This window comes from Manis javanica, chromosome 10 (genome assembly GCF_040802235.1).
Source record: "Manis javanica isolate MJ-LG chromosome 10, MJ_LKY, whole genome shotgun sequence".
Taxonomy (NCBI): Eukaryota; Metazoa; Chordata; class Mammalia; order Pholidota; family Manidae; genus Manis; species Manis javanica.
This window is the reverse complement of record NC_133165.1, coordinates 61,535,523-61,561,202: the sequence shown is the minus strand read 5'-3', so window position 1 is coordinate 61,561,202 and position 25,680 is coordinate 61,535,523. Positions and strand designations below refer to the sequence as shown.

The following is a 25,680-nucleotide window of genomic DNA, read 5'->3' as shown; positions in this document are numbered from 1 at the left end:
AAGAGAAACAATGTGGGTACTGCATTCACCCATATTATTGAGTCCTCCCATACCCCATTGCCGCTGCTGTCCATCAGCGTAGCACAATGCCACGGAATCCCTACTTGTCTTCTCTGAGCTACATTGTCTTTCCCGTGACCCCCCACACACCATGTGAACCAATCAGAATTCCCCTGAATCCTCTTCTCCCTCCCACACCCCTCCCCTTTGGTAATCGCTAGTCGCTTCTTGGAGTCTGTGAGTACGCTGCTGTTTTGTTCCTTCAGATTTGCTTTGTATTCATACTCCACAAATGAAGGAAATCATTTGGTACTTGTCTTTCTCCGCCTGTCTTATTTCACTGAGCATAGTGTAAGAATAGAAATAGGTTAGCATAACCATAGCCATCTTAAAGGCCTAGAAGCCATTTTCTGAGTATGTGACTTAGAAAGAAAAACTGAAACTGGGTAAGGCCTTGAAAAACAAGTTAATCATGAACACCAGGTGGTGGGCAGCTGTGGCCTTTAGTCAGTTAACCTTGCTCAGCTAATCTTACATACCAAGCTTATCGTGCAGAACCTCCCTGACAATTGAGGAGTGGTCTTATCTTGCTCTTGCCTAACCCCAGGATGTATGTCTTGCAAGAATAATGTGCAGCTGTGGAAAATTACTATGAGTTAAGTGTTTTGAAAATGCTATATAAACCCTTGGCTTTGAGTGCTTGGGGTCCTTGTGACCCGCTGTGTCGGGCTGACACTTGGACCCCAGCTAGCTGGCTGAATAAAGACTTTGCTTGAATTTACATCTCTATGCCTGTGTAGTTTGTTCTCTGGAGAAGCCTCGGAAGCCCGGACCCTAACATTTGGGGGCTTGTCCGGGATACGAGCGGCTTCCCTGAGAACAAAGGACAGCTGGAGGCAAGGTCTAATTGTCCGGACGGGGCAGTGTAATTCGAGGGTCGCCCCCTCGTGTCTGCATAAATCCATTATAAAGCAGGAGTCGCCATCCCGTGTATGGTCTCAGGTTAGTGGTCCCGAGTGAGGAAGTCCGGGCTGGTAGTCCCGGCCCCCAGGTTAGCGACCCTGGGTAAAAGCCCAGGTAACCAATCCTGGCCCTAGGGTCCGAGTGATTCGGCCTTAGGAAGGCAAATCTGATCGGCAGAAAACTGGCGCCCGAGGAGGAAAAGATCGAGCTCGTCACCCTGCGGCAGTCCGAGTGGACGCCCTTCGGGAGAATTACGAGAGTTTTTGAGGACCCTGAAAGTGGTGAGTGTGGTGCGCACCAGAGTGAGAGAAGGACCGGTCCAAACGAGTGCGATGAGATGTGGTGTGTGTGCTTGGTGTTATCATTGATTGTTTTACTGTGTTTTGGTTTCGGTTTATATTTTTTTTGCGCTTCTCATTTTAAGTTTCCTTGTTCTAAGGTTCTCCTGCTCTCTCTGTTCCTCCTTTCTGCCACTACATCATTCCCCGCGGGCACGGGTTAGGCAATTAAGAGCCATTAGGGCGCCCACTGCTAGAAGACTCCCGTGACAGGATAAGGGGGTCACAGCCGTGAATCCCAGATAAATTTGCGTCCCCCGTGGAAGGAAAACTGTGCAACGACAGGCACTCGTTCACAAGCACATACAACAGTCATTTTGTTTGAAGTGGCATCTTCATCCTTTGCCTTTGTCTCCCTCATATTCTTTTTCCTTCTTCTTTCTCACCATGGGACAGACTCAGACGACCCCCTAAGTGTGTAAATGAATATATCTTTCTACCTCCGGATGGTATTAATGAAATTGATTTGAAGACAAGCGCTTGTGAAAATTGGGTATTCTAAAACTTCCAGAAAACCTGATAAAAAGTGTTAAGCATTAATGCTAATTTGAGGTTGCCTGAGGCAGGCATGTCCTTGTGGTTATCAGCTGCTTAAATTTACCTGAGGTCATTTAAGTCATGTTATCTGCTAAATCTTTTAAGAATAAAATGCTTAAAGGCTTGGCTTTGCCTAATATTCAGTAAAGGTCTTGTAAGTAATCTAGAATAGTTGTTACGAATGAGTGAACTAAATGACTGTGGCAAGTGAACACCTTTTTAATTGTGTGTTACAGTGTGTATACCTACCTACTGCCTGAGAATCTTTGTAGTAACCTAAAACCTTAAAGTTTTGCTAAGTTAAGAAGATATACGCTATGAGAGATTGTGCTGTAAAGCTCATGGTTACAGAAATTATAAAATGTGTTCATAAATTTGTCAATCTAAAGAATGTAAGTTTAACAATTTACAATATCCTACTTCTTAGTGTTCACTGGAAATTAAAGTTTCTAATGGTTTTAAGTTCTAATTAAAACTACTTAAAGTAATAAAACATTTCTCTATGCGATGTATGTTTTAATCAGAAAAAGTATAAAGAATGAAAACTCTTCTGCATGCTAAAGAATGTGTTTTGTGATAAAAGAAAGTAACTTTGTTCTAAAGTACAGCTATTTATTTTAAGAGAGAAAACAGCGTTGTGCCTTTTGTTGTGGAAGATCCACTCAGCCTGTTGCTTTGGGGGGAGGGTCAGGATGTTTAGAGATAAGGTGAGATAAACCCAGTCAAGCCGCAGGCAAGCCCAGGCATAATTCTCACCGGTTTATGTGCTTGGGACCATGGGGCAAATGAAGAATAAATTACTATATTCTTACAGATATAGTCGTGCCTAGTGAAATTAAAGCAAGTGAGTCTTGATATCAAGTGCACAGCAAAATTAGAATCTCGTTTCCAGTTAAACAGTTTTCTTTAACTGTTAGTCTGCTCTTAATGTTGAAAGATCAAAGCAGTTTCTCATGCTTAAAGTCTCAGTGAGTTGCCAGAATATTAAAAAAAAAAAAAAATGAAATCGTAATATTAAAAAGACTAAAAGCTAAAGTTTGTTAACAACTGTATAACCTTTATTTGCCTTTGAAATATTTTGTTATTGAAAATGATTGCATGGCCTGAGAAATTGAATTATTTATTCCATATATTTTTATAAGTAGAAAAATCTCTAACCAACAAATGATTAAAGTTGTTACTGATTATTTGTTTTCTTAATTTATCCTCCTAAGCAGAATGGTAACAAAGCTTTTTTCAGCTGATTAAATGCACTTAGTTAACAAACCAAAATTTATTCTTAAAAATTAAACTGTAGAATCTGGACAAGATTATGTTTCTCCCAGAAAAACAGGTTTCACTGTAAAAGTTTAAATGGACAAACGTGTGACCACTTTTGAGAAAGGTTGTAATAGATTTTTTTTGACAACCACCAGGTCTTCTTGTTTAATTTATATGCTGTATGTCTTAAAAAACATGGGGGACTCTCCCTATTTTTTAATGCAAATGATCTTAGAGCTTTTAATAGAATTTGCATAGCAGCTTATATCTACTATTAAAGAGTAAAGCATTCTTGAAGCTTTCAGGGAAGACCTGTAGACTTAAGCACTTTCTCTGCTTTTTTTTGTATCTGGTCTTGGACACTTATGCTAAGTTCAAAAAAGTGCTTTTACCTCTAGTTAACTCTGATATTTTCCAGAGGTCCCCTGGAACATGTCAGAAAAATTTTTTCTCATTAGAGAAAGCATTTGACTAATTTGGCTTTTTTATCTGATATATATATATCAGATAAATATATATATCAGATAAATATATATATTTATTTATTTACCAGGAAAGCACTGTCAAAGAGAATGATGCTAAACTTTGTTACTGAATGTTTTGTATTACAGAAATATCAGAATTTCCTTATGTCAACTGTCTTACAGTAAGCTCTCATCAGATCTTTAACCATTGTCATTTGTAAGTCTTTTGTCATTTATAGTATTATCCCCAAACTGGTAAAGAACTGGATTTCAGCAGAATAGGTGAAAGGAAAGGAGCGACACACAGCAGCAATTCACTGGAGAGTTCCCCTTCATTAGGGAAAGGTGCTGGGTTATATAGGAAGGGGCATAGGGTGATTGTGGTGTTACTTCTACGGGGCTGGTGGCTGTTGGCTAGGTGCTGGGATTGGGAGGGGGGCAAGAGGTGATTGGGCTTCAGGTGGCGCCGGCGGGAACCGAGGACCCCGAAAAAAAGCCGGAAGTTTGCCATCTTACTGGTGGGGACCCTTCATTCCCCCCTTTCTCCTCTATGGGTTTGTGGATGTTGCTTTCTCTCTGACTGCTTCTTGCTGAACAGGGGCGGAGAAGGGAGTGAGGGCTTGAGGATTGGGAGGAAAGGGTTGATAGGATTCCCCACAGGAAGGATGAGTAGATGTGGACTTCTTCAGGTTAGAAATCAATGAAGGTTCTTTGTGACCATAGGTCGAGGACCTGTTGATTCCAATGGTGCCAAGAGGATATGGGTGTCAGGAGCCAGGCGTCTGCGGCCATTGTTTCCAGAAACAGTTTCCAGCGGAGAGAGGGGTCCATCTCAGCATGTGGTGAGGAGGTCACGTGAGGGTGAGGGATCTTCTGTGGCCAGAAGCTGGTAGTTCCTGAGTAAAAGCTGGTTGAAAGCTTGATTAGAGATTTTTCCGACTTGGGATTTGATGAACTTTATTATACAGGGTAAGAAGAGACAGACGAGAAGAATGACTATTATGGGGCCTGCAATGGGCCAGAGCCAGGTGAGGAGGGGGTTTGTTAGTATTGAAGAGAATGGGTTGGAATTGGAAGCAGAGTGGAGACTGGAGGCAAGGTCGGTGAGTTTGGTGATGTCCATTTCTACAATGCCAGATTCGTTGATGTAATAGCAGCACTCTTCCTGGAGGAAGAGGCAGGTGCTGCCCTTCTCGGCTGTAAGCAGATCTAGGGCCCGCCGGTTTTGAAGGGTAACTTTAGCTAGCGAAGTGACCTACCTGTCTTTGGAGAGAGGCTAGGGAATCAGCAGTGGATGTCAGGGCTCCCTCAAGTTTGGCGTTGAGATCTCTAACTGCCCATAGAGAGTGACCCAAGGCTCCTCCCAAAAACCCCACCCCAATGGCTGAGGTGATCAAAGAGATACCGACCATGATGGGAAGGAAAGCAGCCCTTTTTGTGCCCGAGTGCAAGGGAGGTTGGAGCTCAAGGAATTCTGCCATGCTGTAAAGTGTAAGCTGTGGGATTAGGGTGACGAGAATGCAGGGTGTATCGGAGTTGAGAGGCAGTGAGTTGAAAAGACTGCCATTACACCAAAAGAAGTGTCCCGGTTGTGTAAAAGTCTTAGAGCCGGAGGTAGGGGTGTAGATAGAGAGGCAGTGAAGTGCACTGGAGGGGGGTGGAGTTGGGCCTACACAGTGGTGGATGGTGAGATTATCTGCGTATTCTGGTTCCCATAGGGGTATGTCTGCCAGAGGATGGAGGGGTTGTCCTTCTGCATGGAAAGAGTAGTTGGAAATATTGAGGGGCACGGCGGCCAGCAGTGGGCGCTGTAGTGATGCGCACAAGAAACAATTGGCAGTGTTGAGGGTGTGGTTGAGAAAGATGGTGGTGTCTTGAATGAGCTGTAACCAAGAGTAGGAGGAATAAGAAGATGAAGAGGTGCCATCAAGAGTTTGGATAATGACTCTCTCGGAATGTCTGATATCTGATGCAACTTGAGAGATCTGGGAGCGAGAGGGAACATACTCTCGGGAGATATGAAGGGTACCATGGGGGGTCGAGGACCTCTTGTAGTAAACTGAGGCTGTTACTCCAGCAGCCCATCGAGAGTCCCAGGGATCTGGGATTGATAAGGAGAATGAGCCGTTGGGATATTTCATGAAACGGTTGGAGGAATAATACTGTGGGTAATGGAAGTCACCCATGTAGTGAATGGCGCAAGACCAGTAGGGGCATCCCCCGTAGGTGTCTTGCCATCGCCTGCAATAGGCTTGTCTTTGGTCATAGAGGAAGCAGAGGTAGGGAGAATAAAGGTAGCTGTAAATGAATACTTCAGTGGAGGGAGGAAAGTGGAGGTACAAAGGCTCAGAGCAGCCTTTCAGAGGGCAGTCTGATGTGGCAATGAGGGCAGTAACTTTTGTTTGATGCTGTGTGTAAGTCTGCCTGACTTTGAATCGCCATACAAAGGAGGGTGGGGCAGCAGGGAAGACAATAGGAATGAGGGAAAAAAGCGAGAGAGCAGTAAAGGAGGAAAAAGTCATGATTCGGGTATGGATGGCAAAGGGGGTGCACGGGAGATGCGGAGCTTCAAGGGATCAGAGGGATGAGGCATGGTAGAGTAGACAGCGTCTTGGGCTGTATCCGAAGGACTCTGGATTGTGACTGATGGGTCTTGGGTGTACAGAGAAGGTGGGTCTTGGGTATTTGGTTTCAACCTGGAGATATGAATCTAAGGGGTGACAGAGTTATCAGGCAGTGAGAGCTTGGGCCGAGGGGGTGCAGAGAATAACTGGGTGTGGACCTTCCCATTTCGGGGTGAGAGAGGGCTGATCCTCTGGTGGCTTATAAAACACTAGTTGGCCGGGCTGTATGACAGGAGGATTTTGGGAGGCGGATGGATCAGGAAGGAGCCAATCCTGATATTTCCACAATTCAGTGCAGAGGAGAGAGAGTAGTGGAAGGGCTATATTGGGAGGAATTGGTCTTTTGTGGGAAGGGAGCCCCGGGGGTAGAATCGGGCGGCCGTACATGATCTCAAAGGGCGACAAGAAGGAAGGTTTCTTTGGGAGGGCTCGAATGCGGAGTAGAGCTAATGGAAGTAAGCAAACCCAGTCAAGGTGTAGTTCTAGAGATAGTTTGGTCAGGATGCCTTTTAGAGTCCTATTGGCTCTTTCTACTTTTCCTGAAGCTTGTGGTCGATAAGGACAATGTAAATGCCAGGGGAGTGAGAGCGACTTGGAGAGGTTCTGGATAATTTGGGCAGTGAACTCAGGGCCGTTATCTGATTGGAGGGAAGTGGGCATCCCGAACCTAGGAAAGATCTGGGTGAGGAGGATAGAGGCAACTACGGACGCTCGTTTTTTAGTGGTGGGGAAAGCTTCGACCCATCTTGAAAATGTATCTACTAGCACGAGTAGGTATCTGGTACGTCGTACAGGGGGCATGTTAGTGAAGTCTATTTGCCAATCTGCATTGGGGACATTACCCCTTGCTTGATGAGCTGGGAAGGGTTGGGCCTTGAGGGGGGTATTAGGGTTAGTGCGTTGGCAGATGGTGCACTTGCAGGTGATTTGGTTAAGTAGGGTTTTGTCTTCAGGAGAGAGAGGAAAAAAAGATTGTAAAAAATGGATCAAGAATTGGGGGCTGGGATGGAACAGATTATGTAAGAGGCAGAAGAGAGACTCTTTGTCCTGGGAGCAGAGGGTGTCTCGTGATAAGGCTAAAACTGCAAGGGCAGATGGATTGTTGTCTGGTGTGTCTTCTGATAGGGCAACTGACCGGGCTACTCTGTCAGCTTTGTTGTTACCTCTTGCAATGGGGGAGTCATCCTTTTGATGTGATTTGCAGTGGACTATGCCTAGTTGGTGTGGGAGTTGTAAAGCCTCTAGAAGTTTAGTAATTAAGGCTGAATTAGTTATGGAATTTCCTTTTGTGGTGAGGAGGCCTCGTTATTTCCATACTGCCGCGTTATACAAGAGAATGTGGAATACGTACTTGGAGTCAGTGTACAATGTGAGAGACGTGTCCCGGGCCAGAGTGCAAGCTCTGGTGGCTGCAATGAGTTCGGCCTGCTGATTGGTTGTACCAGGGGGTAGGGCTCGTGCCTCAATGACATCTTCGAGGGACACTATGCGTATCCTGAGTAGTGGGTGCCCTCATGTTTAAAGGAGGACCCATCAATAAACCAGATGAGGTCGGAGTGTGAGAGGGCTCCTTCGGAGATCGTGGAGTGGCACGGAAGGAAGTTGTGAAGGGCTTCCAGGCAATCATGCGAGGGAGTATGAGGAGAGTAGGGTAGAGGAAGAAGAGTGGCCGGATTCAGGGGCTGGCAGGGGAGGAAAGAAATGTTTGGATTTTGGAGGAAAGAGGATAGTAAGGTCAGGAGTCTGGAGGGAGGGAGAGTCTGTAAACTTTTGTAGGTTAAGAGATCTTTTAGGTGATGTGGGGACAGAATGGTAAGGGGCGCTCCGAATGTTAGTTTATGAGCTTCTTTCTGCAAGAGCTGTCCAGCGGCTAATGCCCGTAGGCAGGGGGCCCGTCCCCGAACTGTGGGGTCTAATTGCTTGGAGAGATAAGCTACTGGGGCAAAGGATGGGCCATAATATTGGCCTAGGACTCCTAGAGCTTGACTGGACCTCTCAAGAATGTATAATGAGAAGGGTTTTGACAAATCAGGGAGATGGAGAGCTGGAGCTTCTACAAGGGCTTGGCGGAGCTTAATGAAGGAGTGTCAGGGTGAGGATGATAATGGTTCTTCAGGGGGGCCCTTGCTGAGGTCGTATAGGGGTCTTGCTAACAGGGAGAAGTTAGGGTTCCACGGTCTAAAATACCCAGCCAGGCCTAGAAAGGAAAGGATTTATGTCTTGGTTTTGGGAATGGGCAGGTCAGAGAGGAGTCATTTTCTGTCTAAGGTAATGGACTTTCTTTGTTGAGACAGAAGGAATCCAAGGTAAGTGACAGAAGGGGAAGAGATTTGAGCTTTGGCGGGGGATACTCGGTAACCTCTGGAAGCTAGAAGGTTAAGTAGAGACGCAGTGTCAAGTTGAGACTGTTCCCACGAGGGACTGCAGAGCAGAAGATCATCTACATATTGTAATAAAGTGGACTCGGGGTGATCATGGTGAAACTGTTTGAGGTCTTGAGCTAGGACTTGTCCAAAAATATGGGGACTATCTCGGAAGCCTTGTGGTAAAACTGTCCAAGTAAGTTGTACAGAATGTCTGGTGTATGGGTCCATCCAGGTGAAGGCAAAAAAATCTTGGGAGGAGGGGTCTAGAGGGATAGAAAAAAATGCGTCCTTGAGATCTAGGACTGAGACGTGGGATGCGGAAGCAGGGATCTGCGATAAAAGGGTGTATGGATTTGGAACTAAGGGATGGATAGGGACAATGGCTATGTTGATGAGGCGAAGGTCTTGGACAAGGCGGAAAGATCCATTGTTTTTTTTAACAGCTAATATGGGGGTATTAAATGGGGAGTGAGTGGGTCTGAGGTAGTTTTTGTTTAAGAGATTTTGAATGATGGGTTGGAGGCCTATGAGGGCTGAAGTGGTTAGGGGGTATTGGGCCTGACAGATATACTGAGAGGGGTCACGTAATTTGATAGAGGCAGGGGGACATAGGGCCATGGAGGGGCTTGTAATGTCCCAAACTTTGGGATTTACAGGGTATATAAGGGTGGAACCGGAGCTTTCATTGGGTAGAGGGGGGTTGTCGGCTATGAGGGCCATCAGAAAGGGAGTACTGGGGGCTGTGGGAGTGGATATAGTTATGGAAACGTGGAGGAGAGAAAGGATGTCCCGTCCTAGTAAAGGGATGGGACACTGGGGCATAACTAGGAAGGAGTGGGAGAAAGGTATGGGACTGTCTAGGATTGTGCATAAAAGGGGGGAGTTTAATGGGAAAATCTGTTTACCTCCTACCCCGACTATGGCGTGGTAGGACCCCGGTATTCTCGCAAGACTGAGAAGGTGGCTCCTGTATCTAGGAGGAAGGAGATGGGGCGACCGTCTACTGTTAAAGTAACCCTGGGCTCCTGTTTGGTGATGGAAATGGTTGGGCGAGAAGCCCCCGGGCCCCATCAATCTTCTTCTGCCAGCCCCACTACGGTGGGCTTAGGATGGGGGTTGTTCGTCCAGCCTCCCCTTCGGGTGGTTGGGCAATCAGACCCCCAGTGGCCCTTTTTGTGGCATCTGGGGCATGGGGTGGTAGGAGATCTGGGGGAGGGGCACGCCCTTGACCAATGTCCCTCTTTTCTGCACTTGAAAGAAGCTCCTGGAGGGGGCTTGTCTGTAGAGGGGCGCCCAGGTTGTGGTTTTATCAGCTGGGCCAACATCTGGAAATTGGCCTGATCAGCTTTTTGTTTATGGCGTTCTTTCTCCTCCTCCCGGTTATGGAAGACTTTAAAGGCCACTGTTAGGATCTCAGTTTGTGGGGTAGCGGGGCCTTGTTCTAACTTTTTGAGTTTAGCTTTAATGTCGGGGTAGTTTTGAGCTAGGAAGTATGTCATAAGGATCTGTCTTCCTTCAGGTGTTTCTGGGTCCAGGCTGGTATACTGTAATAGGGCTTGATTGAGTCTGTCTAAGAACTCGGAGGGGGTTTCGTCTCTCTTTTGAATTATGTCTTGGAGCTTTTGAAAATTGACTACTTTACGAGCTGCCTTTTTCAGACCTGCTATTAAGCAGGAGGCAAAAATATCTCGAGAGTGGAGACCCACCGCGGTTATAATCCCAGTGTGGGTCTTGTTGGGGGACAGCAGTGGGGCCAGGGTTACAGGTGGGGTCAGTCCTGTGGGTTTTGGTAGCATGCTTTTGGGTGAAGTCCCAAGCTCGTCTACGCTCTTCAGGGAGGAGAGTATTGGCCAGGAGCATGAAAATGTCATGATGCGTGAGGCTGTAAGACTGGAGGGTCCATTGAAACTCCCTGATGTATGTCATGGGATCAGTGGAAAAGGAACCTAGGCGTTTCTCTAGTTGGGTTAAATCTCCTAAGGAGAAAGGGACGTGAACGCGCACAATGCCTTCGGATCCTGCTACTTCCCGGAGCGGGACGATAATTTTGGGAGGCCCTCGGAACCAAGTCTGAGGGGGACTGAAGGGTTCTGGCTCAGTCTGTGCGGGGGAAACAGGTGATGGGGGCAAAGCTGCGATAATTTTGTGAGGCCCTTGGGACTGAATCTGAGGGGACAAAGACGGACGAGGCTCTTGGAACTTAGTTAGAGGGGGGATGAAAGGCTCAGGCTTGATTTGTGGGAGTGGGGAAGGTGAGGGGGATGGAGGAGGAGGGGGTGAGGTGCAGGAAGAGATGGTGGAGGAGGGGAAAGGGAGAGGATGGTAGGCTTCTGCGGGGGTAGAGGCGGCGGCGGCGATAGAGGAAGGGGGAGGGGCTGTTGTAGGAGAAGAAGGGGAAGGGAGAGGACGGGAGGCTTCTGCCGCGGGGAAAGAGGCAGCGGTGGCGGCAGTAGAGGAAGGGGGAGGGGCTGTTCTAGGAGAAGAAGGGGAAGGGAGAGGATGGGAAGCTTCTGCCGCGGGGAAAGAGGCAGTGGTGGCGGTGGTAGAGGAAGGGGGAGGGGCTGTTGTAGGAGAAGAAGGGGAAGGGAGAGGACGGGAGGCTTCTGCCCCGGTGAAAGAGGCGGCAGCAGCGGGGGAGGGTGGAGGGTTGTAGGAGGGGGAGGGGCCGAAGGGGGAAGTCTGTATGGCTGGAGGCTCGTCGGCTGGGTCAAAGGTAATTGAAGAGGGACTGGGAGTGTGTGGAGGGGAGGGAGACTGCTTGCAGGCTAGGAGAACTTGGGGCAGGGAGCAGGTGGTGCAGAGGCTGGGATTTTGAGCTAGGAGGCGAAAAGCTTCGATATAGGGAATCTCCTTCCATTTTTTCAGGCGCTGGCAGTAGTTAAAGAGATTGCGAGTGATGTTAGGATCAAGAGTTCCCCCTGCAGGCCATTGGTTGTTATTGTCTAGGGGGTATGTCGGCCAACCTTGGGAGCAATATTTACGGAGAAGTTTTGGTTTTATATCAGGCGTCAGGGAGAGGGTAGCCAGATGCTTAAGCAGGCATTCAAGAGGTGAACTTTCAGGGAGGGATGAGGAGGCTCCCATGGCTAAAGGACAGAGAAGGAGACAAACAGGGGAAGACAAACGGAGATCCTCGGACTGGAAGCAGACCACAAGGAGACAAAGGGCGTCCCCGATGATCCTTGGTGGTCTGCGGAAACTCGTATACGAGTCGGAATTTCTTGGGAAGTGTGGGTCCTCACCCAGACTTCCCTAAGAAGGCAGAGTGCCTGAGTCACAAGGTACCTAGCGCTAGGCGTTTTCGGCAGACCAAACAGGTTTTGGTGGACGGAACAGAAGGAGGAGGGTGCGGGAAAGGGAGCATTCTCATCTGCAAAGGAGTCACCTCGTTTATGGCTGCTGGGGGGGGGCTGAGAGTCTGCTGCAGCTGTGAAGGCCTGAGGCGGAGTTTATGGCTGTCAGAGGAGGGGCCTGAGGGTCCGCTGCAGCCGTGAAGGCCTGAGGCAGGGATTTATGGGTGTCAGAGGAGGGGCCTGAGGGTCCGCTGCAGCCGTGAAGGCCTGAGGCGGGGATTTATGGCTGTCTGGGGTGGGGCCTGAGGGTCCGCTGCAGCCGTGAAGGCCTGAGGCGGGGATTTATGGCTGTCAGGGGAGGGGCCTGAGGGTCCGCCGCAGCCGTGAAGGCCTGAGGCGGGGAGAGTTCCCTCCTCGTCCCCGAGCGTCAGGGCATTGCTGGACGATCACGGTCAATGGCACTGCGATAGCTTGGAGAAGAGTGGCCCACCCCGGGGAAATTTTGCTTAAAAAGTTTCAGGCCTGAGGCGGGGGTTTATGGCTTTTGGAGGAGGGGCCTGAGGGTCCGCCACAGCCATGAAGGCCTGAGGCGGGGAGCGTTCCCTCCTCGTCCCCGAGCATCAGGGCCTTGCCAGAGGATCACGGTCAATGGCAGTGCGATAGCTTGGGGAAGAGTGGCCCACCCCAGGGGGAAAACTTACCTAAAGGCCAGAGAGGAGTGGTGAGTGTGATGAGTCAGAGCCGGAAAAAGAGGACGAGGGCAAGCTGCTGCTGGTGTTGGGGGGAAGACAGGGCCCAGTTGGGGTGTCCTGTCTCCCGGGTTTTGGCACCAATGAAAGGAAAGGAGCGACACACAGCAGCAATTCACCGGAGAGTTCCCCTTTATTAGGGAAAGGTGTTGGGTTATATAGGAAGGGGCATAGGGTGATTGTGGTGTTACTTGTACGGGGCTGTTGGCTGTTGGCTAGGTGCTGGGATTGGGAGGGGTGCGAGAGGTGATTGGGCTTCAGGTGGCGCCGGCGGGAACCGAGGACCCCGAAAAGAAGCTGGAAGTTTGCCATCTTACTGGTGGGGACCCTTCAACAGGTATTAGTTACATAAGATTACATAAACTAAAGAAAATGATTTTGTGTCTTTTTGTTTCAAATGTTGCTGATAAAGTGTTTTAACCTTGTTCTCTTAAACTGACAACAGTTTAGTGAATGACTATCTTTATGAGCAGAATTGAAACATCCTTCTCTCTACCTGATAACTCCAGAGTTAAAAAACTTTCAGTGACTGTTTTTGTATTTCATGGCAGTATGTTTATTTGCACGAGTTCAATAAGAATCTGCTTTCCTTGTGAGAAGACTACTTAAGAACACTGGTTATACTGCCAGGGCTTTGACTGAAGTGTCATACCTGAGAGACATGTGCATGGACTCAGATGTGAACAACTTTAAGGAACTAAGATTGACTTTATAAAGCCAACAAAGCCCCTTGGAAGAACTGGCCTGGTACCTTGCTTACAGAGTTCCCAGCAGCCTTACCAGGTGAGTAAAGAAGGTCACTTCCTGGCAGGTGCAGAGACCTTGAGAAGAGAAGAATTCATCCAAATCTACAGGTACTGCAGGCAAAGCCTGATGGCAAGTCTAGCTTGGCTGTCTGGTCTCAAGAGGCCTTTAAAAGTTCAATCTGAAATTCCTTACAAAAAGTTCCAGCAAAGCATATTTAAAAGAGCCTGTGTAATCAATTGCTCTTCTTGCTGCACTTGTGCAAATGATCAAGCCAGCTGTTAATTATTTTCTTAACCTGGTTACTTCTAATAAAAATGAGGGTGATTTTAGAGAAAAGTATTGTTTCAATAACGGCAGCCTCCTTCCAGAATAGAAAATCCAACTCCAGATGTTGCTGCATAACCTAATAGCACAATTTGTTTTATCTTGCCTAGAAGCCACAAAACTGCAAATAGTAATAGAAATGAAACCCAGAATAGAAGCGCCAGCCTTCTGAGGCCCTCTCAACTGACCAGTGATGGAGACCTAGCTGCACCCTTTACTGCGCCCCCTTCTCAGCACGAAGCAGCCAGAGCGGTCATCGCTCCTTTTCCCTAGCAGCAGCTAGAGTCCCTATCTGTAGAAGAGAGAATGAGACAAAGACCAAGACTCACTTTATCCTCTGTAAGTAGGCGAAGAACCTGCATTGAGAGAGTTCCTAAAACTTACACCTCCCTCTGCAACAGGACAGAAGTAATCAGCACCACCCCAGCTTATTCATTCTAACAAGTAGTAGGCCTGCCAAACCGGAGTCACTCCATGTGTTACCTTTATCAAAGAACGCATTAGCACCATGCAAATCATAGTGTTGAGACAGAACTATCAGAGTGTTAACCAAACAGATGACCCCTAATTTCATGACTGAAATAGATACAAGAAGAAGAGGGGAATGTAAGAATAGAAATAGGTTAGCATAAGCATAGCCATCTTAAAGGCCTAGAAGCCATTTTCTGAGTATGTGACTTAGAAAGAAAAACTGGAACTGGGTAAGGCCTTGAAAAACAAGCTAATCATGAACACCAGGCGGTGGGCAGCTGTGGCCTTTGGTCAGCTAACCTTGGTCAGCTAATCTTACATACCAAGCTTATCGTGCAGAACCTCCCTGACAATTGAGGAGTGGTCTTATCTTGCTCTTGCCTAACCCCAGGATGTATGTCTTGCAAGAATAATATGCAGCTGTGGAAAATTACTATGAGTTAAGTGTTTTGAAAATGCTATATAAACCCTTGGCTTTGAGTGCTTGGGGTCCTTGTTGAGACCCGCTGCGTCGGGCTGACACTTGGACCCCAGCTAGCTGGCTGAATAAAGACTTTGCTTGAATTTACATCTCTATGCCTGTGTAGTTTGTTCTCTGGAGAAGCCTCGGAAGCCCGGACCCTAACACATAGTACCCTCTAGATCCATCCATGTTGTTGCAAATGGTAGGATTTGTTTTCTTCTTATGGCTGAATAGTGTTCCATTTTGTATATGTGCCACCTCTTCTTTATCCATTCATCTACTGATGGACACTTAGGTTGCTTCCATATCTTGGCTGTTGTAAATAGTGCTGCAGTAAACATAGGGGTGCATATGTCTTTTTGAACCTTGGATCTTGTTTTCTTTCTGTAAATTCCTAGGAGACCAATTTCAGGGTCAAATGGTAGTTGTATTTTAAGTTTTTTGAGGAACCTCCACACTGCTTTCCACATGGTTGAACTAGTTACATTCCCACTAGCAGTGTAGGAGGGCTCCCCTTTCTCCACATTCTTGCCAGCATGTGTTGCTGTTTGTCTTTTGGATGGTGGCAATCCTTACTGGTGTGAAGTGATGTCTCATTGTGGTTTTAATTTGCATTTCTCTGATGGCTAGCAATGTGGAGCATCTTTTCATGGGCCTGTTGGCCATCTGAGTTTCTTCTTTGGAGAAGTGTCTGTTCAGACCCTTGGCCCATTTTTTAATTGGATTATTTGCTTTTTGTTTGTTGAGATGCATGAGCTCTTTATGTATTTTGGATGTCAACCTCTTGTTGGATATCCTTCCATACTGTAGGATGCGTTTTTGTTCTATTGATGGTGTCCTTTGCTGTACAGAGGCTTTTCAGCTTGATACAGTTCCATTTGTTCATTTTTGCTTTTCTTTCCCCTGCCCAGAGATATATGTTCATGAAGAAGTTGCTCATGTTTATGTCCAAGAGGTTTTGCCTGTGTTTTTTTCTAAGAGTTTTATGGTTTCATGCCTTACATTCAGGTCTTTGATCCATTTTGAGTTTACTTTTGTGTGTGGGGTTAGACAATGATCCAGTTTCATTCCCTTACATGTAGCTGTCCAGTTTTGCCAACCTCATCTTGCTCTCTTCTTTTGTAGTTTGATGAGTTTTTTAGTTGTACACTTATATTCCTTTACCTTTCTCTTTTATGTCTTTACTATAGTTTTTTGCTTCGTGGTTACCATGAGGCTTACATGTAACAACTTACCTCTATAACCACCTATCTTAAGTTGAGAACAACTCGAGTTTGGTCCCATTCTAAAACATTTTTACTCTCCTTCCCCCAACATGTTATATTTTTCATGTCACAGTTTGCATCTTTGTATCTTGTGTATCCTTTAACTAATTATTGTGATAATTATTTTTACTACTTTAGTCTTTTAACCTTCATAGTAGCTTTATAAGTAATTAATCTACTACCTCTACTATATATTTGCTTTTCCAGTGAAATGTATTTTTCATATGCATCCTTGTTAGTAATTATTGCCTGTTCTTTTCAGTTCAAAGAGAACCCTTTAGTATTTCTTGTAAGGCAGGTTAGCATGATAAACTCCGTTAGTTTTTGCTTGTCTGGAAAAAATCTTTCTCTCTCCTTCAATTCTGAATGATAACTTTATTGAGTAGAATATCCTTGCTTGAAATTTTTTTTTCTTCAGCACTTTGAATATATCATGTCACTTGCACCTGCCTACAAAATTGCACTGAAAAATCTTGATAGTCTTTTGAGGGTTCCCTTGTATATAACCAGTTGTTCTTCTCCTGATTCTTTTAATATTCTCTTCTTGTCTTTAAATTTTGACATTTTAATTAATGTGTCCTGGTGTGGATATCTTTAGGTTCACCTTTTTTGGAACTCTTTGGGATTCCTGGATTTTGATGTCTGTTTCCTTCACCATGTTAGGGAAGCTTTCAACTATTATTTCACCAAATAAGATTTCTGCCCCTTTCTCCCTCTTTCTCCTTCTAGGAGCCCTATAATGCAAATATTGGTCTGTTTGATGTTATCCTATATGTCCCTGAAGCTATCTTCCCCTTTTTTCATTCTTCTGCTCTGACTGAATTCCACTGTTGTGCCTGAAAGGGCAAGCTCCCAGATTCTATTTCAGCCAATTGGGATCCGGATCCTACCTCAGCCAATCAGGACCTGGATCCTATTTCACCCAATTGGAGCTTGGTCTTTCTCCTCTCCAGTCAGCAAGGGGCTCACCCACCACCCTTAGACCCTGCCAATTGACCAGAGCCATGACCTATCACCCCACCAACTACCCCTAGTTCCATCCAGTCAGCCAGAGCCACGACCATCACCCCACCAACTGCCCTAGAACCCCATAAAACCTTTGTGGTATTGAAACTCTCTCTCTTTCTCTGGCATCTTGCCACTGTGTTGGTGTAGATGAGAGATTGAGCTCAAGCTAGCTCAAACAAAGGCTCTTTGCTTTTGCATTGGTGTTGGCTCTTTGGTGGTCTTCTGGGATTCCCGACTTTGGGCACATTTGGGGGCTCGTCTGGGACCCCAGAGACTCCCAGGACTCCTGACCTGGAGGGCCCTGTGCTGGCTGGTGATGCACTCAGTTATCTGTCTGTCCTTGTCTACCTGTGTCTCACTCTGTCTTTATCTGTGTCTTACTGTTTTTGTTCATGAACAAGCCTGTATAAGCCTGTAGGAGCTCCAATCTGTATCTGGGTCAGCATTGACTTAGGCAGACGCACTGGTAGGTCGCCGACCAGGGGTCTTGGGAGATGTCCCTTGCCCCCGTCTGGAGGACGAGGTCCTCATCTGTGAGGAAAGTCAGCTACTGCTGCAGTCCGACAGGCCCTCAACTTACTTTCAGTTTTGCCTCTGCAGCCGCAGCAGATTCTTCTCTGTAGGTGCCTGTTTGTTGTTTGTCATGTTTGTCTTAGTCTTGTTGACAGAAGAAATGGGACAGACACAGACGGCCCCCTTGTCTCTCATGACGGACCATTTTTCTCAGATGTTAGGGAGAGAGCTCACAATTTGAGCACAGACGTCAGGAAGGGAAAATTTCGTGTTTTCTGCATCTCTGAGAGGCCATCCTTTAACGTTGGCTGGCTGCCAGAGGGAACATTTAATCCAATCACTCTCTTACAGGTTAAAGATATTAGGGGAAGAGCTAACAACCTCAGTGTGGAAGTCCAGAAGGGTTGGTGGCAGGCTTTTTGTTCTAGTGAGTAGCCAGTTTTCAATGTCAGATGGCTGCCAGAGGGAACCTTATCATTATGTCTCAGTCTGTATGTTTGTGTGTCTAAGTGTGTAAATGAAAATATATTCTACCTCTGGATGGTATTAATGAAATTGATTTAAAGACAAGTGCTTGTGAAAATTGGGCATTCCGAAACTTCCAGAAAATCTGATAAAAAATGTTAAGCATTAATGCTAATTTGGGTTTGGCTGAGGCGCACATGTCCTTGTAGTTATCTGCTGCCTAAGTTTACCTAAGGTCATTTAAGTCGATGTTATCTGCTAAATCTTTTAAGAATAAAATGCTTAAAGGCTTGGCTTTGTCTAATATTCAGTAAAGGTCTTGTAAGTAATCGAGCATAGTTGTTAGGAATGAGTGAACTACATGAGTGTGGCAAGTGAACACCTTTTCAATTGTGTGTTTCAGTGTGTATACCTACCTGCAGCCTGAGAATCTTTGTAGTAACCTAAAATCTTAAAGTTTTGCTAAGTTGATATACTTTATGTTTAGTGAGAGATTGTGCTTTAAAGCTCATAGTTACAGAAATTATAAAATGTTCATAAATTTGTCAATCTAAAGAACGCTAGTGTAACAGTTTACAATAGCCTGCTTCTCAGTGTTCACTTGAAATTAAGGTACCTAATCATTTTAAGTTCTAATTAAAACTACTTAAAGTAATACGGAAAACATTTCTGCATGCTAAAGAATGTGTCTTTTGATAATAGAAAGTAACTTTGTTCTAAAGTATAGCTTTTTATTTAGAGGGAGAACTCTAAATATAAGAAGAAGGTTAGAAAGTTTTGGAAGAATTTAATATGGTTATGCTATATAAAATTAAAGGAAATGAGTGTCAGTATCAAGTACACAGCAAAATTAGAATTTTGTTTTCAGTTAAAAAGACAAAGTTTTCTTAAACTGTTAGTCTGCTCTTAATGATGAAAGATTGCAAAAGGCTTTCTAATTGTTTTATCAAAGAAGTTTCTCATGCTTAAAGTCTCAATGAGTTGTCTATTTAAGAAAATGATATCTTAATATTAAAAAGACTAAAAGCTAAAGCTTGCTAACAACTGTGTAAAGTTCTTTATTTGCCTTTGAGGTATTTTGTCATTCTGGTTAAATGGATAAGTATTGCTTCATAGCAACCTATAATACTATTTAAGCAAGTGCCAAATAAACTTTCTTCTGACACCTTCCCAAAATCAAATTCAAAAAGGTACTTTTACCTCTAGTTAACTCTGATATTTTCCAGAGGGCCCCTGGAACATGTCAGAGGAATTTTTTTCACATTGGAGAAAGTATTTGACTAATTTGGCTTATTTATCTGATATATACTTACCTGCTTAATTACCTGGAAAGCACTGTCAAAGGGAATGATGCTAAACTTTGTTACTGAATGTTTTTTTGTTACAGAAATATCCAAATTTCCTTATGTCTACTGTCTTGCAGTAAGCTCTCATCAGATCTTTAACCATTGTCATTTGTAAGTCTTTTGCCATTTATAGTCACTGTTTTATTACTCCTACACTAGTAAAGAACTAGATTTCAGTAGAACAAGTATTGGTTACATAGGATTAAGTGAACTAAGGAAGATGGTTTTGTGACTTTTTGTTTCAGATGTTGCTGATAAAGTGTTTTAAGCTTTTTCTCTTAAGCTGACAACAGTTTCATGAATGACAATACCTTTATAAACAGAATTGAAACATTTATCTTTCTCTCTACCTGACCCCTCAAGAATTTAAAAGCTTTCAGTATTTTTATGTTTCATGGCAGTATGTTTATTTGCATAAGTTCAATAAGAACCTGCATTCCTTGTAAGAGGACCTATTAAAAACACAGGTTGTACTACCAAGGCTTTGACTGGAATGTCATACCTGAGAGACAAGTGTGTAAACTCAGATATGGACAGCTTTAAGGAACTAAGGTTGACTTTATAAAGCCAACAAAGCCCCTTGGAAGAACTGGCCTGGTACCTTTGCTTACAGGGTTCCCAGCAGCCTTACCAGGTGAGTAAGGAAGGTCACTTCCTGGCAGGTTCAGGAACCTCAAGATATCTCGGGGACCTCGAGAAGAGAGGAATTCACCAAAATCTACAGGTACTGCAGGCAAAACCTGATGGCAAGTCTGACTTGGCTGTCTGGCCTCAAGAGGCCTTTAAAAGTTCAATCTGAAATTCCTTACAAAAAGTTCCAGCAAGGCACATTTAAAAGAGCCTATGTAATCAATTGCTCTTCTTGCTGCCCTTATGCAAGTAATCAAGCCAACTCTTAATAGTTTTCTTAATCTTGCTAATTCTAATAAAAATAAGGGTGATTTTAGAGAAGAGTGTTGTTTCAACAATGCTGTCTTATCTATACTAAATCCTAATATCCAGAATTCTAGTTTCCCCATAATACCTGACTATGATTCTCAATTAGAGTCTTCATATTTCTAGTTCTCATATTCAGCCATGCATTCTTAATCTCATCAAGTTTGTCCTTCCAGAATAGAAAATCCAACTCCAGATGTTGCTACTTAACCTAATAACACAATTTGTTTTATCTTGCCTAGAAGCCACAAAACTGAAAATAGTAATAGAAATGAAACCCAGAATAGAAGCGCCAACTTTCTGAGGCCCTCTCAGCTGACCAGTGATAGAGACCTAGCTGCACCCTTTACTGCGCCCCCTTCTCAGCATGAGGCAGCCAGAGTGGTCATAGCCTCTTTTCCCCAGTAGCAGGTAGTCTCTATCTGTAGAGGGGAGAATGAGACAGGGACCATAGGCTTAGACAGAATAAGGTGAGAGCCTCTGGAGGGGGCAGGGCAGGATATTTGCAACCAGAGCCACGTAACTACATGCTGGAAACCCCCCCCTACTAAAACTATGTCGAACATTAAGCTCTAGAATCATTCTTCAGTGAGATCAGTTAATGTTCCCCAGATAAAGAAGAGTAGCACATGTTTTATTATTCTAATCATTTGTAATCATGTACAAGATTCACTTTAGCATACTAAAAGGCCCAGGCCTATGTGCTGTCTTTCCTCCTTCAGATCTGACTAGGTAATTTTGCAAGCTGAGCAATTGACTTAGCATGCAGACCCAGCTGTAGATGGCATAGTAAAAGGCAGGATTCTTTAGTAAATAGACAATATCTCAGCCCACCTTAGAGGCTGGGCATGCAGTCTTTTGATGTGCACCCGAACCAAGGCACCAGTGTCCCAGAGAGAAATCAAGGCAGGAAATTATCTTTAATATTCAAAAGCACCTTGCCATCCTACTCCTTTTACTAACCCTTGGGCCCTGTATCATCAACAGGCTGGTCCAGATTGTCAGAGACCACATGGGGGCTGTCCAACTGATAGTCCTCCGTGCTCAATAGAAGCCCCTAGTAATCTTGTTACTCCTGCTTACCTTTAGACCATGTATCCTCAATAAACTAATAACTTTAATTAGAGATAGAATTAATACAGTCCAGCTAATGGTGCTAAGACAATAGTATCAGCCTTTATCTCCTTACAACTGCAAAACCTTATTAGACCCATGATTGGGTCCCTTCTTAGGATCCAGAGAAAGGGGGGAATGAAAGGGCAAGCTCCCAGATTCTATTTCAGCCAATTGGGACCCAGATCCTACCTCAGTCAATCAGGACCTTGATCCTATTTCACCCAATTGGAGCTTGGTCTCTCTCCTCTCCAGTCAGCAAGGGGCTCACCCACCACCCTTAGACCCTGCCAATTGACCAGAGCCATGACCTATCACCCCACCAACTACCCCTAGATCCATCCAATCAGCCATAGCCACAACCATCACCCCACCAACTGCCCTAGAACCCCATAAAACCTTTGTGGTATTGAAACTCTCTCTCTTTCTCTGGCATCTTGCCACTGCGTTGGTGTAGACGAGAGATTGAGCTCAAGCTAGCTTGAATAAAGGCTCTTTGCTTTTGCATCGGTGTTGGCTCCTTGGTGGTCTTCTGGGATTCCCGACTTTGGGCACAACAGTGACTTGCTTTTGATCAAGGAAATGTTTGTTTACAGAAGGGACATGTGTCTCTTGAAGGCTGAGGCCAGTTCTTAGCTTAAAACATTCCCTTTCCTTCTGCTCTGCTGAATGGCAATGTCCCAGATGGTTATGGCTCTATGGGCCTGGGTTGCAATGTGAAAATGATCAGAGCATAGCCCCAGGTGACCAAGGAGGGGCACTGTTACAGGTTGAATATCTGTGTCCTCTCAAAATGCATTGTGATGATATTTGGAGGTGAGGCCTTTGGGATGTGATTAAGTTTATGCTGGTTCATGAAGAATTTGTGTGCTTATAAGAAAAGACACCCAAGAACTTCTTCTCTTGAATGCTATCATGCCATGGGAAGGACACAATAAAAAGTTGGCCACTGAAAGCTACGAAGAGAGTTCTCAGCAGCCACCAAATCTGCTGGCCACTTGACCTTGGACTTCCTAGCCTCCAAAACTGTTAGAAATAAGTTTCTGTTGTTGAAACCGCTCAGCCTCTGATATTTTGTTCTAGTAGCCTGAGCAGCCTACGACCACCAAATTGCATGAATGGAATTTGGGTGGTGTTTGTTACTGCACCATGACCTCATCTATCTTGAGCAATATAGTGTCCAAAACCATGGGTTAATCACTGTGCAATACTGCCTCTTCACTGCCACCAGAAACTTCTTTATGAGACTTAATATTACTGAACAAGCCCTTTATAGTGTATTGCAGTCCAAAATGAAAGAAACCTAAAGAACGCAAAATTAACAACACAAAGGAAGAGCAATGGATTGAACGGGAATAGAAGGGATTGAGTTGGAATTTGAATGGGATGGAATCGCTGAGAATGGAAATAGCTTTGTGTGGAATGCATGGAGGGATGTGGGGGTGAAATGTTCAGATAGGATGGAATGGAATGAATTGTATGGAACAGAACTGGGAATTGGATTAAAGACACAGATTGGGTTGGAAAGAGCTCCTTTCTTCTGGTCTCCCAGCTCCACCCCGCCCCCTGCTCCAGGGTCTCTGCTGCTTTGTGTAGTCAACACACTACTGAGGAAGTGCCATTGTTAAGATGTCCCCTCTCTGAGGGAAATAATTTTGATCTCCTCATTAGCTCCACTAGACTACTTCAGGGATGGCCTCTGGCCTTTAACAGTATGTATGTGTTTGTGTGTGTGTGTGTGTGCACGCATGCGCGCGCGTGCACACACACACACACACACACACACACACACACACACACATACACATGGTGGGGTAGAGGATGATTCTAGTTGGGGTACTCAGACTGCAGCCTGCCTTTGAACCAACTAGCAATCACTGGGCCCAGGGGAAACATTGCTGGGTCCAGGGGCATTTGGCTGATTCTATCTTGGGGTAGTACATTTTCCTCCACCATCAGCTTCCCTGCATCTGCCCCACTCTGGCTTCCCCCCACCCTCCACCCCTGCTCTCATTTCCTGTATAGTAACAAGTGGTTCTCTCTGCTCTTTCCCTCCCCCTCTCAGAATGAGGGAATGTTCTTGGAAACAGTTGCCGAGGGAGCAATCTTGTTTTTGAAAAAGAAACTGTAAAAAAATGTGTTTGCAAGGATGCCAAAGTGGAGTGAGCCTTATTTAAGGGAGTGGGGTGGTGAGAATGTGTTTACACAGCAAGAAAATGCAGGCTGGGTGTCTGCTGTTTCTTACGTGTATGGTATTTTGGAAGGACTTTATGATCTACCTTTTAATTCATTGTTACTTCTTCCAGCCCAGGAAAGTGTGACTTCCTGGCATTATTCATGTAACTTGGGTTAAGCAGCAGAAAATCGACAGCCAGTCTGAGCCTGTGCTTAACTGACAAAAATCTGTGTATGTGCAGTTCAGACAGAGCCACGCACAAGTGCAAACTGGGTGCATCCATAACTGCTGTGGGGATTAAATGCAGTGATATTTGCAAAGAACAGAGCCTGGCACACGGTAAGCTCAAATATATGTTAGTATATTATTAACTGTGTGCACATATGCGTGCGCACCCAATCCTGCAGACACTCATTGGTAGGTCCTATCATATACACATATAAAATTACATCTTTGCACAACTGTGCACACCAAAGTTAGGCACACCTGTGTGATTTTGTTTGTACACAGAACTCCATACATACCTCTAATGCATATGTACAACCAGACGTATGGTCCTCTGTACACTGGACTCCACTGTGTACACCATCAAAACACGAAGGAAGAAGTGATCACTTACAGAGTTTTTAAATAGATAGATATAGATATAGATATAGATATAGATATAGATATAGATATAGATATAGATATAAGTGAATTGCAAATTTCCTCTGAAAATCTGGTGGAGGGCTTTTCAAGCATGTATCAGAGGATCCCCATTTAGAAACATATTTCTACATTCTATTCTTTCTTGGTTCCAGATGGTGAAGTTCCATCCCTTTGCTACCATTTGAATCCTCATCTTATGCCTGCCTGCCTGCCTGCCTTCCTTCCTTCCTTCCTTCCTTCCTTCCCTTCCTCCTTCCTTCCTTCCTGCCTTCCTGCCTTCCCTCCCTCCTTCCCTTTTTCTTCCCCACCTCCAGTTCATGAAACATGCATTATTTGCTCATTGTAGCCTAAGCACAAGACAGACATGCATCTCCCTTCTTGGATCTTCTAATCTGTCATCAAGTAAAGTGTTTGCTAATAGGTATGAGGCAATTTACTGTCAAAAAGCTCTATTGCCTGCATTATAATACTTGATTAGCACAGTACTAAAGATCTCCAGTCTTGGAGCTTAGAGTACCTGGGTTCACATCCCAGCTGTACCAATTACTTGCTGTAATTGGACACATCATCTAACCTTTCTGTGCCTCACTTTCTCATCAGTAACACAGAGATCACAAAAGTATGCATTTCATAAGGTTTTGAGAGATAAATTCATAAGAATGTGTGTGTGTGTGTCTTGCTTCATGAGAATTTATATATGAAAAGCCCTGAAAACAGTGTAATGCATACTCAGTGCTATAGGTTACTGTTAAACTGCTATTGCTAACTTCTCTCAGACAGATATGTGCAGTCAATGGTGTTATCTGCATTTTGCATGCATGAAAACAGGACCAGAGTCATTTTGTGATCCCCCAGATGACTGCCACTGCCTCTCAGCTGTCCTCCCTGCTTGCTCCCAAGAGGGAGATCTCCCCCATTTCCCAATCATTCCTTTGCCTAGTTTCCCAGGAACTGTCAGTGATCAGAATGAGTCTTGTTCTGAGAAGACTGTTTCAGAAATAACTGCTCTAGGTCCAGCAAGCTCCCACCTCTCTGCTTGTTTGGCCTCCTCATGTTCTTACTTCTGCATATCCGCAGGTTCTTATCCCCTCTCATGGGGGCTCCTCGGGTGGTTTGAAACAAGGATTTTATGTTGGGAGGAGGTGGTGTGAACTGGTGGGGCAGGGGGTAAGGTGTGGTACTTTAGAAATCCCCGGGGCTTGCAGCCCAAACCTGGGTTTTTCCCTTCCAGGCTAGGTGGCTACCTCCCCCTTTCTGTGCCTCATCAATAAAATGGGATGAGAGTTTTTCCAGTGTTCCCCTTCAGAATAGTGTAGAAACCGTGGAGAAAGCCTGGGCTTTGTCTTCAGACCGACCAGAGTCAAATCTCAGCTCTGATTCTCCCTTACGTGGAGGTTTCTGAGGATGGCTATTCTTGAGATACAGGAGAGGGGAGCTCAGCACTGCCCAGCTCTGACAAGGAGTTCAGGATTGGAAATGGTCTTGTTCCCTTGCCTGGAATGAGTACAATTTTGTTCAAGAGATTGACAGGAATGGATTTGAGTGGCTCTTGGTACATTAATTAGAGCGTCTCTTGAACATACGCTTTTTTCTTGATAAGCATTTGTAACA

General features: G+C 45.1%; 1 long non-coding RNA gene across 1 annotated transcript; it reads left to right on the top strand.

Moving 5' to 3' along the window:
- The first annotated feature begins 752 nt into the window (after positions 1 to 752).
- LOC140843743 (uncharacterized) lies at positions 753 to 14,477 on the top strand. The gene is made up of 3 exons (XR_012121757.1): positions 753 to 1,244; positions 3,710 to 3,744; positions 13,776 to 14,477. It is a non-coding gene; the product is annotated as an uncharacterized lncRNA (long non-coding RNA).
- The last annotated feature ends 11,203 nt before the right edge of the window (positions 14,478 to 25,680 follow it).